The following is a 12,982-nucleotide window of genomic DNA, read 5'->3' as shown; positions in this document are numbered from 1 at the left end:
CGGAATCCGATCTTTGGACAGGAATTTTTTTTAAGGGGGGGGGGGGGGGGGGGGCGCGAGAACAACTGAGATCATAAGCGCCCACCACCAATAAGTGAAAGAAGTTAAAAGCGAATATGCGAATATACGGTAAGCCCAATCGGCGCAAGAGAAGAAAGCAAGGACTTCCCCTTGGAGAAAGGTCCAAAAATACGCCATGGAAACAGCGGGGGTCCCGAACCAAAGATTAGATGTCCTTCGCCATATTGCTACGACGAATAAAAAGTACAATACAGTCGACAGCCTGCGCGCCGTCCGCTAAAACGGCCGATAACTAAGACGGCAAACACACATTGAAAAGTAAGCGGTTAAAACAAAGGGCTGTGGGTCAGTTGATGACGCTTGGTTTTGTGGGACGCTCAACTGCGCGGTCATCAGCGCCCGTGCGAAGTCCCAATTTTTTACACGGTCCAATCGAGCCACTATCACGAATGATGATGAAAAATGAGGACAGCAGAAACACCAAGTCCCCAGGCAGAGAAAACCCCCAACCCGACCGGGAATCGAACCCGTGACCCAGTGATCCAGAGGCAGCAACATTAGCCACTAGACCACGAGCTGCAGACTCAGTGGGTCAGGAAATGGCGAACCGTCAAAGGTTGATGACAATGAGCACGAAGTGGTTGGGGATCACCCCCTTAACAAATTATGATGGCTAAAAAGTCAGTGCCCCGCACGCAACGCAGCGACGAGAGGGCCAAGAGGTTGTCGGCCAAGCCATTGGGAGAGATTTAATTACTCACAGTTTGTTATCGTTAAGAGAAGACCAGTGGTGATGCCAAAAAGTCACTATATGCTGACAGATGGCAACACAGACTATCCAAAGGAACGGAAGAACTAGCAGGTCGAGATAGGAATGCAGCCTTAGCAGCAGCGTCCAGCAGCTTCATTTCCGATCACACCGACGTGACCTATGAACATTATGGTGGCTCGCTCAAAACTAACGACTGGAAGCTTTGGTTGGTTGGTCTGTGGGATTAAAGGGACCAGACTGCTACGGTCATCGGTCCCTTTTTCCAAATCCTAAAAACACCCACAGAGAATAAAAACGATTAACAGAACAGAACACAGACGACACAGAACAAGAGAAACGGAGATAAAGCCCAGGCAAAACGAAGTAAATCACACAGAGTGTGACGGTGGTTGGCCGACCAGAGAAACAAAAAAAGGAAAAGCCAACCACCGAGAACACATTAAAAACCGAGTTTAAAACCGTAGGCCAAAAGCCAGAATCAACACAAAACAATAAAATAAAACACAAACACTCAGTTTAAATGATAAAAACCCCCTGCCCGAATAAAACGTAAAACGAAGCCAGCCATAGCAGGGTCATCAGATAAAAGGGCAGGGAGCGTGTCAGGCAGTGCGAACGTCTGCCTGAGCACAGCTAAAAGCGGACACTCCAATAAAATGTGCACCACAGAGAAAACGGAGCCGCAGCGACACAGAGGTGGGTCCTCACGGCGCAATAAGTGGCCGTGTGTCAGCCGAGTGTGCCCAATGCGCAGCCGGCAGAGGAGAACAGACTCCTGGCGGGAGACCCGAATGGACGACCGCCACACAGTCGTCGACGCCTTGATACGACGGAGTTTGTTTGGGACGGGCAGGTTGCGCCATTCAGCGTCCCATAAATCGAAAATTTTGCGGCGTAATAGGGCCCGCGAATCAGTCGCCGGGAGGCCAATCTCCAGAGGTGGTTGACTGGTGGTCTCTTTCGCCAGGCGGTCAAAATTCTCATTCCCGGGGATCCCAACATGGCCTGGGGTCCAAACAAAGACCACAGAGCGGTCGCAACGGTCAAGATTAGACAGGGACTCCTGGATAGCCATCACCAGACGGGAACGAGGGAAACACTGGTCGAGAGCTCGCAAACTGCTCAGGGAATCGCTACAGATAACGAAGGACTCACCTGAGCAGGAGCGGATATACTCTAGGGCACGAAAGATGGCGACCAGCTCAGCAGTGTAAACGCTGCAGCCAGCCGGCAAGGAACGTTGTTCGGAATGGGCCCCTAGAGTTAGCGCATAACCGACTCGACCAGCGACCATCGAGCCGTCAGTGTAAACTATGCCAGAGCCCTGATACGTGGCAAGGATGGAATAAAAGCGGCGGCGGAAGGCCTCTTGAGGGACTGAGTCCTTCGGGCCCTGTGCCAAGTCGAGCCAAAGGCAAGGGCGAGGCACACTCCACGGGGGTGTATGCAGAGGTGCCCGGAAAGGAGGTGGAACAGGGAAAAACCCACGCCCGGAGAGAAGCTCCTTGACGCGTACGGCGATCGGACAACCCGACCGGGGCCGACGGTCTGGCAGATGGACGACTGACTGCGGGAACAGGACACGCTAATTTGGATGCCCGGGCAAGCTAAAAACATGGGCAGCATAAGCAGCCAGTAATTGTTGGCGTCGTAACCGCAGTGGAGGGACACCTGCCTCTACTAATATGCTGTCCACAGGGCTGGTGCGGAAAGCACCAGTGGCAAGGCGTATCCCGCTATGGAGGATAGGGTCCAGCACCCGCAACGCAGATGGGGATGCTGAGCCATAAGCCAGGCTCCCATGATCCAGACGGGTCTGGATTAACGCCTGGTAGAGCCGCAACAGGGTAGATCGGTCGGCGCCCCAGCGGGTGTGGCTCAAGCATCGCAGAGCGTTTAGATGCCGCCAACACGCCTGTTTGAGCTGCCGGATATGAGGCAGCCAAGTCAACCGGGCATCGAAAACCACCCCCAAAAACCTATGTGATTCCACCACTGAAAGAAGTTCGCCGTTAAGAGAAAGCTGCGGCTCCGGGTGGACAGTACGTCGCCGGCAGAAATGCATAACGCAGGTCTTGGCTGCCGAAAACTGGAACCCATGAGCCACAGCCCAAGACTGCGCCTTGCGGATAGCGCCCTGTAGCTGACGTTCAACAGCTGCAATGCCAGTAGAGCTGTAGTAAAGGCAGAAGTCGTCAGCATACAGGGAAGCGGAGACAGAATTTCCAACGGCCGCAGCGAACCCGTTAATGGCTATTAAAAACAGGCAGACACTTAAAACAGAACCCGGTGGCACACCGGTCTCCTGGACGTGGGAGGAACTATATGAGGCCGCGACTTGCACGCGGAAGGTACGATACGACAGAAAATTGCGGGACAGAAATCGGCAGAGGACCCCGAAGATCCCATCCATGAAGCGTAGAAAGGATGTGATGACGCCATGTCGTATCGTACGCCTTCCGCATGTCGAAAAAGACAGCGACCAGGTGCTGACGGCGGGCAAAGGCAGTACGGATGGCCGACTCCAGGCTCACCAGATTGTCGGTGGCGGAGCGGCCTTTACGGAACCCACCCTGAGACGGAGCCAGAAGGCCCCAAGACTCCAGTACCCAATTTAAGCGCCGGCTCACCATCCGTTCAAGCAACTTGCAAAGAACGTTGGTGAGGTTAATGGGACGGTAGCTGTCCACCTCCTGAGGGTTCTTTCCAGGTTTCAAAACGGGGATGACAATGCTGTCCCGCCATTGCGACGGAAACTCCCCGCGACCCAAAGACGGTTGTAAAGATCGAGGAGGCGTCGCTGGCAGTCCACTGAAAGGTGCTTCAGCATCTGACAGTGGATGCCATCTGGCCCAGGAGCGGTATCAGGACAAGCGGCTAGGGCACTGCGAAATTCCCCCTCACTGAATGGAGCATTGTAAGATTCTGGGTGGTTGGTGCGAAACGAAAGGCTCCGACGTTCCATCCGCTCTTGAATGGAGCGGAAGGCCTGAGGGTAATTCGCAAAAGCGGAACTCATAGCAAAATGCTCTGCTAAGCGGTTTGCAATAACGTCGGAGTCAGTACAAACTGCGCCATTCAGTGAGAGCGCAGGGACGCTGATAGGGGTCCGATAGCTGTAGACGCGTCGAATCTTGGCCCAGACCTGCGATGGAGTGACATGGAGGCCAATGGTGGACACATACCGCTCCCAGCACTCCTCCTTGCCTTGGCGGATAAGGAGGCGGGCCCGCGCACGCAGCCGTTTGAAGGCAATAAGGTGGTTTATGGAGGGATGTCGCTTGTGACGCTGGAGCGCCCGCCGGCGATCTTTAATCGCTTCAGCGATCTCAGGCGACCACCAAGGCACAGCCCTCCGCCGAGGGGACCCAGAGGAACGGGGAATGGCAGATTCGGCGGCAGTAACGATGCCGGTGGTGACCGATTGAACCACCGCATCAATGTCATCAGTAGAGAGAGGCTCAATAGCGGCAGTGGAGGAGAACAAGTCCCAGTCAGCCTTATTCATAGCCCATCTGCTAGGGCGCCCAGAAGAGTGACGCTGTGGTAGTGACAGAAAGATCGGAAAGTGGTCACTACCACACAGGTCGTCATGCACACTCCATTGGACAGACGGTAAGAGGCTAGGGCTACAGATTGAAAGGTCAATGGCGGAGTATGCGCCATGCGCCATGCGCCATGCGCCACACTGAAGTGTGTGAAGGCACCATCATTTAACAGCGAGAGATCGAGCTGCGACAATAAATGCTCAACGATGGCGCCTCGACCTGTTGCTACTGACCCACCCCACAGAGGGTTATGGGCGTTGAAGTCACCCAATAGCAAGAAAGGTGGCGGCAATTGGGCTACCAGTGCAGCCAGGACATGCTGCGAGACATCACCATCCGGTGGAAGGTAAAGACTGCAGACGGTAACAGCCTGTGGCGTCCACACTCGAACAGCGACAGCCTCTAAAGGTGTTTGGAGAGGGACAGACTCGCTGTGCAGAGTGTGAAGGACATATATGCAGACGCCAGCAGACGCTCTTTCATAAGCTGCTCGGTTCTTATAATAACCCCGATAGACACGGAGGGCGGGGGTTCGCATTGCTGGAAACCAAGTTTCCTGAAGAGCAATGCAGAAGAAAGGGTGAAGGCCGATAAGTTGGCGGAGCTCAGCTAGATGGTGGAAGAAACCGCTGCAGTTCCACTGGAGGATGGTGTTGTCCATGGCTGGGAAGGGCGTGACGGGACTGGGAAGTCAAGTTACGCCGCTGGGTCACCTGCTGCCTCCGATGGAGCACCCGTGCAAATGCCATCCATTGCGTCCGAGGGACCGGCGAGATCGAGGTCCTCAGCGGACGCCAGAATCTCCACCTCGTCCTCAGAGGCAGAGCTTGTAGGTAGCGGTGGGATGGGTGCCACCGCAATATCGTTGGTCTTGGGGACTTTCTTCTTTTTCTGCTTGTCGCGCTGTGCCTTCGGTGGTTCAGGCTTCATGGGCTTCACTGGGTCACTCTCAGGGACAGACGACGACCGTGAGGCCCTACGACCAGGGACTGGTGGTTGTTTCAACCACTTGCGGGCGTCCGCTTTTCCACTGGTCGGAACTTGCGAAGGGAGGTCCCCAAGGGATCCCTTCCTGGCGAGAGTAGCCGAAGAAGTCTTACGAGGTACCGGGGTGAATATTCTCCACTGCCTTCTTTAGCAAGACGTTCCTCCCATGGAGTAGCTAGGGAGGGAAACGATCTCTGATCAAATTTCTTCCCGTTGAGGTTAGACCTCGATCGCTTGGAGACTGCTGGTGGAGGCCCACCAGCGAGAGATGATGTACCACGCTTCATTGCGGGTCATCCGCCCTGATGCCACCTACTCCGACCAAGGACCCTCCCCACAGGCGCCACCCAGCCACAGCAATAGCCACCTGGCAGGATGGCCATTGCCGGGAGTCCTGATGCCCCAGGGAGATGGGCATCTACTCCTTGGCATACGTGGGGAGTGAACGGCGCAGGCATCAGTAGAGCGATCCCTGTGTTGTCAGGGGGCTACAACCAAGAGGGTACATGGCGGCCCCACCACAACGGACTGGCTACCGTGCTGGATCTTAGGTGCAAAAAAGTCCAAGGTCGTCGCAGTTAAAAGCAACACCAACGACGAAAAAGCCGGCTGAAGGTCTCAATGCACGACGGATACAGTGCACCATGTAAGGCGCCCTTTCCCAATTGGCTCGCTCTTCGGAATAATTTAGAAAGAGGGAAGTCAAACCCGAGTGGGGACCATCACATAAGGCCGAAACATTTGAGACTCCTTTTAGTCGCTTCTTACGACAGGCAGGAATACCGCGGGCCTATTCTAACCCCCGAACCCGCAGGGGGGACTGGAAGCTTTCTTGGACCCGATGCACTAAGGGCTGGACTGTGCACAGCACACACCGACTCTGAAGGGCACTGAGAGGATCCGAGCATATGGCAATTAAAAAGCCTGTTTCGCTCCATGTACTGGGTAGTCTGATAGAGGGTGGAGAGCTCTGCTATAAAAATCGAGCAGTGTTATGGAAGCCAATACCGAAATGGTCAGTGCCAATGACGAAGACACACCCAACCCTACAGTTCGTCTTAAAGCCATCAGTGTACACGAAGGTGCAATCGTTAAGTTGCGTGCGGAGGTCGAGAAACTTGCAGCGATAGATCGAACCCGGAATGGTGTACTTGGGAAGCAAATGAAGTCCAAGATGAACGGAGTGGTGTACTTGGGAAGCAAATGAAGTCCAAGATGAACGGAGTGGCGTACTTGGGAAGCAAATGAAGTCCAAGATGAACATGATCCGCGGCCAGACGAAGCCAAGGCAGTGAAGTGTTCACAGCCATCAGGAACGTAGCAGGTAGCGTGAAGTTAAACAGTAGCTGAAAGCAAATTCCGGGAGATAACAGAAGAAGGGTCCGCCCCATAGTGGTGGTGAAGGGAGTCATCGAAAAAAGGGGCATAGAATGGATGGTCGGGCATGGAAGACAAACGGTATGTGTATCCGCTGAGAAGGACATCACACCCGTATGACAGTGGCAGCTTCTGCATAGTGACTCAATTGGGCCTGTGCAAAAGGCGCCAGTGGCCAAACGCATACGATGGTGGATTGTGTTAAGACGACATAAGCTGGACAGGCGTGCAGATGAATAAACGAAACACCCATAGTCTAGTTTCGAACGGACAAGGGATGGATGCAAACAGAGGAGTAGTGTGGTCCAGTCCACTCCCCAAGAAATACCGTTTAGGACACGTAGGACACTGAGGTACCAGGTAAAGCGCGTGGCCAGGTAAGACACATGGGAGGATCAGAAGAATTTCCTGTCAGCCCCCAGGAAGAGCAACAAACCCAAGATGTAAAGAAATTGGTAGAAATCAGTTACTTCGCCAGAAATTCATACGAACGCTTTTTTCAATGGAAAAGCGAAAGGCATTGTCGATACTCCACGAGCAAAGACAATCGAGTCTTCACTGAAGACGCCACTCAAGGAGACATGTCCGTGAAAAACTGCAATAGATCGCTAAGTCGTCGATGAGAAGGGAGCAAGAGATGCCCGGCGGGAGACAGTCCGTAACAGCGTTAATGATTATAGCAAAGAGGAAGACGCTCAGGACGGAGCCTTGAGGCATCCCGTTCTCCAGGATAAAGGTGTCCAACAAGGCTGAATCCACACAAACATTGAAAACTCGGTCTCTTAGAAATTTCTGAAGGAAATGGGACAGGTAGCCCCGGAAACCCCACGTGTACAGACAATACTGGTCCTCTAGCAGGTGCCACAGGCTTCCTCCAAATCAAACACGGTCACAATATGATAGGCATATTTTCGCAGAAAACCGTTCATGACATGGGTTGGCAAAGTGACGAGACTTAAGTACCCACTCTAACCCAAAATAACTAGTGGCATAAAAACTGACGAATAAACATCATAAGGGGCCTCAAAAGAACCAGTCATGGCGGGTAAAAAAAGTTAAGCAATCAAGTAGTGTTGTAAGCCTAACACACGTAAGAAAACTGCAATAAGATGTTGGCGTTCAGAAAAAGCTTGTTTGATTGCTGTTTCCAACCTAGCAGATAATCAGCTGTGGATGGTCCATCCCAGAAACACTGATATGGGGACAAAAGACTCCGATATTCAAGATCCCTGCATAGTCTGCGAGTGCCGGCCGGAGTGGCCGTGCGGTTCTAGGCGCTACAGTCTGGAGCCGAGCGACCGCTCCGGTCGCAGGTTTGAATCCTGCCTCAGGCATGGATGTGTGTGATGTCCTTAGCTTAGTTAGGTTTAATTAGTTCTAAGTTCTAGGCGACTGATGACCTCAGAAGTTAAGTCGCATAGTGCTCAGAGCCATTTGAACCATAATCTGCGAGCAACCATTCGTTCAGACAGCCACAGTACGTTGCTCAGGGTAAACGTCGCCAGATGGTGGGTTCTTGCCTAGCTTACAAATATGGGCTACTATGTTATCTCGCCGTTGTAAGTGGGAGGCACTTCTAAACCAAATACAGCTGAAGACCCTGAGGAGATGTTACCTTTGGGAAACTTAGGGATATCTGATCATCTGATTGTGAATTCAATCAGGGCTTGGAGCTGTGTGGTGGGATGAGGAAATAGCGTAAAGTACATTTACATCTACATCTACATCTACATGGTTACTCTGCAGTTTACAATCAAGTGCGTGGCAGAGGGTTCATCGCACCACTTTCAAGCTATTTCTGTACGGTTCCATTCTCGTAAGAGCGCGCGGAAAAGGAGCACTTTAATCATTATGTGCGTGTTCTGATTTCTATTTTATCATGATGATCATTTCTCGCTAGGTAGGTGCGAGCCAACATAATATCTCCGCATTCGGAGGAGAAAGTTGGTGACTGAAATTTTACAAGAAGATTTTTCCACAACGAAACACGCATTTGTTTTAAAGACTGCCACCCTCATTGACGTTGCACTCTCCCCCCTATTTCGCGATAATACACTACGAGCTACCTTTCTTTGAACTTTTTCGGTTCCTCCGTGCGTCCCATCTGACGTGGATCCCACAACACACAGCAATACTCCAGAAGAGGGCGGACAAGCGTGGTGTACGCAGTCTCTTTAATCGATCTGTTGCATTTTCAAAGTGTTCTACCAATAAATCGCAGTCTGGTGTGCTCTACCCACAACATTATCTATACGATCACTCCAGGTGAAGTTATTCATAACTGTAATCCCTAGGTACTTAGTTGAAGTTACAGCCTTTTGATTTTTGTGACTTATCGTGTAACCGAAATTTGGCGTATTTCTTTTAGTACTCAACTGGACAGCTTCACACTTTTCATTATTTAGAGTCAATTGCCACGTTTTTCACCAAACAGATATCTTGTCTAAATCATTTTGTAATTGATTTTGATTATCTGATGACTTCACAAGACGGTAAATGGCAGCATCATCTGCAAACAATCTAAAGGGGCTGCTCAGGTTGTCTCCTACGTCGTTTATGAAGATTAGGAACAGCATTGGGCTTATTGCACTTCCTTGGGGAACGCCAGATATTACTTCTGGTTTACTCGATGACTTTCCGTCAATTACTACGAACCGTGACCTACCCGACAGCAACTCACGAATCCAGTCGCACGACTGAAGATACTCCATAGGCACGCAATTTGAGTAGACGACGTTTGTGAGGAATGTGTCGTACGTCTTCTGGAAATCAAAAAATACGGTATCAGTTTGGGAAACCCTGTCGATAGCACTTATGTCCTGAGAATAGTGACAGTTGTGTATCCAAGAAATGTTTTCCCTGAATTCGCGCCGTTTCTTCGAGATAATGAATTATGTTCGAACACAGAATATGTTCCAAAATCCTACTGCAAATAGACGTTAGTGATAAAGGTTTGTAACTTATCAGATTACACTTGTTTCCTTTCTTGGGTACTGGCGGTGTTCCAGTCACTAGGTACATATCTTTCGACGGGCAAGCGGTTGCACATCACTGTTAGATATGGAGCTATTGTATCAGCATACTCAAAGGAACTTGATTGGTATGCAATCTGGACCGGAAGCCTTGTCTTTATTAAGTGATTTCTGTTGCTTCACTACAGCGAGTACATCTAGTCAGTTCCCAGTCAGTAAAGGGATCATGAAAGATTCAGCTTGTAGGGAGTGAATCAAAAAGGGACGTCTTCAACTAGTTGCTTCTGCATTAGAAAGGCAGCCAGATAAGAAGAGGATGCCCATGCTGTCAAAGTGCGTTCCCCAAGAACCGAAGAATCGCTACTAAGACCACGCTGTAGGACAAGACTGGAACAGAGTTGATCGTTGGCGACCCATAACACAATGGAGTTCGGTCCACACCTCGGATGACAGGGCATACGACCTCAGGGAGGAGACATACCACTCCCAGCATTCCTTCTTACTGTGTCTCATTAGACAGCGAGCCTAAACATGAAGTGGCTCGAAAGTGGTAAGGCTGGTCTGCAAAGGATGTTTAAATCGTTGCAGACCAGTCTTAACGATCCTGAATAGCTATTGCAATGTCTTTGGTCCACTGCAGCACCCACCGATGGTAGGGAGGACCTGTGAAAGGGGAATAGCAGTTCCAGCAACATGTATGACCGTGTCTGAGAGGCCTTGCACAGCCTCAATAAGCACAATCAGACAGAGGCGGCGAATGTAACAGGAGAGATATACAAAGGCCAGTTGCCACTGAAGCGCCCAACATAGTATTCGGTCCATCTGGCGGTAGCAAGGAAACGACAGGATGTTGGGAAAGTGGTCACTTTCACAAAGATCATCATGTAGTGACCAATGTAGCGTAACCGCAAGACCAGAGAAAGACACTGTTACATAGGTATCTGAAAAAAGTGCCATGGGCAGCACTAAAGTGGGCAGGAGAACCATCACTGAGGAGGCACAGACCATGATTCTTGATAACTGGTCAATTAAATGCACCTACCAAACAAAGTGGTACTATTCTACAGTGGGTGGTATGCACTGAAGTCCTCAAGTAGGAGAAAAGAGGGGAGGTGTTGCATTAATGTGGTGAATTCAACATATGCTAGTGCCCTGACCAGTCTTAAGTAAATGCTGCAAACAGTAATCATCTACAACACTATTGCCTCCAACGAGGTATGATGAGGACTCCTTTTACTGAAGACACCTGTACGAACCTAAGTGCAGACACCTCTCTGGACCAGCACAATTCAAACAGAACACGAGATAACCACATAGCGTTGGAGAGTGGTCGTCAGTGAAGTGCATTTATTGCAGAAAAATGCAAACTACAGTTCCCATTAAAATTCCATTGATCACACGACTGGTGGCCAGGTTAGGTGAGAAAATCCAGGTGGGCTGGGTGTACCACAGGATCACTGGCTGTCACCAATAAGCATGGAACCACATCCACAAACATCAGCTCAGAATCCAACTGCAGGGGGGACAATCTCTTGCCTCTGGGGCCACTGGAGGAGACTTGTCTCCATCCTCCATCCTCATCCGTAACTATTGGTGAACAATGTCCATTGAAGGGGCTTTCTGCTTTGAGCACAGCTACAGACTAAGAGCTGACAGCCCTGGTTCCCACAGGTTGTGGCTCCTTCACCCATTTTTGGACATCAGGCCTCCAGTCCGGGGGTTACTGGGAAGAGAGATCACAGGAGGGCAGCCCTGTCATCAGTAGATGCCAAGGAAGGAGAACTGTTCTCCGACTGGATGCAGGAACTGGTTTCCAAAGAAGGTACCGTGGGAACCACAGCAGATGAGGGTAGTAGTTCTGGTATGGGGAAGGTCTAGAGCGGTGGCGATGGTCGTGATGTTAGCGTAACTGATCGTCATATCCGAAGTATGTAGGCGTCCCCTTTTCTTCCATGCCTCAGTACATGACAGGCAGTCAATCTCATTTGTATTCCTGGATCTTCAAGCCTTTCTTGAAAACCAGCTAAGGGCTGCAGCTCTCAGGCACCTTATAACCTATTATCTAATATCACACACAACCTAATATCAATACAGAATAAAGTATTTTTATACAATATAACATGTGCTCAGTGTAATTGTGGAGTGGACCTAAGGAGAGGGCAGTACGTCCTCTTGTACCACACGCTCAAAACTTAAATGTAACGCTGGACTAGAGGTCTGCAAGTGAAGTGCGCACACATTTGCCCCAGGGACTCAACTTCCTCAAATCTGTCTTCAATGTCTTCGACAAGAATAATAGTTTCGTTGCAGTAAAAATATCCCGATCAGTCCGAGTGCAGATCAAGTATTGGGCGAAGTATTTCGCTCTCAGGTGTCTAGCTTGTCTCCCTTCCCACAGTGTAGAAAGGGGGACACTCACTCTCTCTCTCTCTCTCTCTCTCTCTCTCTCTCTCTCTCCCCCCCATTATAATATGCTATCCCATATAACGAGACTGCTGGATCCTTGAGGCCACCAGTGGAAGTAAGTGTAATTCGCTTAATGTGCAAATCTTCCGCCATGGTACCACCCAATCCGAATTGGGGATGGGGGCTTTCCCCACAGGTGCCACTCAGCAACTTCGATGGAGCACTCGTGCCCCAACCATGATGGAGACATCTTCCTTGGCTTGTGGTAGGAGTTTCCAGATCGGGCACCAAGAGAGCGATCCCTGTGTTGTGAGGAAGCTATCACCGTACAGTTACTTTACAACACTCCCTCCTCCCTCCACAACGGAATGGCGTCCGTACTGTGTTTTAGGCGTAGTACCTACGCAAGAAAGGAAGAGTACAAAGAAAGAAAGGCACAAAGATTGGAATATGCGCTGCGCTAGACGACCTTCCATGCATGATCCGCATTTCTGTATAAGTTGAGAAAGAAGTACAAAGTCAAATCTAACAAGGGAACCATACAGTTAAGGATGAAACGTTATATGAAGCCGGAAGGGAAGGGAAGTAAAGAGGTGTCCGCAGTTGTGAACCAGATGCAAGCATAATCGGAAAAGAGCATCCAAAAGAAAGGCAGGTAGGAAAAAAACAAGTAGGACAGACTTGCAGCACAGAAATTGAAATAGCGCTGCAAGGGCTGGGGCTCTGTGGTGGCCAAGCATATACTAACAAAAAAGGCGAGAGTCACATGGGGGAGGGGGGGGGGGGGGTGAGGCCGTCATTAGGGTCGAGTACAAGCTCTGATGACGAAAGAATGGGGAAGTAAATCAACCATGCCCTTTACAAGGGAACCTTCCTGGCCTAGAGTGATTCAGGGAAAT

The 12,982-nt window shown here is 50.5% G+C and overlaps 1 protein-coding gene across 1 annotated transcript in view; it reads right to left on the bottom strand.

Annotated features, from left to right (window-relative positions):
- LOC124619921 (uncharacterized protein T19C3.4) overlaps window positions 1–12,982 on the bottom strand; it is a 284,127-nt gene that overhangs the window by 194,605 nt on the left and 76,540 nt on the right. The window lies entirely within an intron of this gene.

This window comes from Schistocerca americana, chromosome 6 (genome assembly GCF_021461395.2).
Source record: "Schistocerca americana isolate TAMUIC-IGC-003095 chromosome 6, iqSchAmer2.1, whole genome shotgun sequence".
Lineage (NCBI taxonomy): Eukaryota > Metazoa > Arthropoda > Insecta > Orthoptera > Acrididae > Schistocerca > Schistocerca americana.
This window is presented reverse-complemented; position numbering and strand designations above follow the sequence as displayed.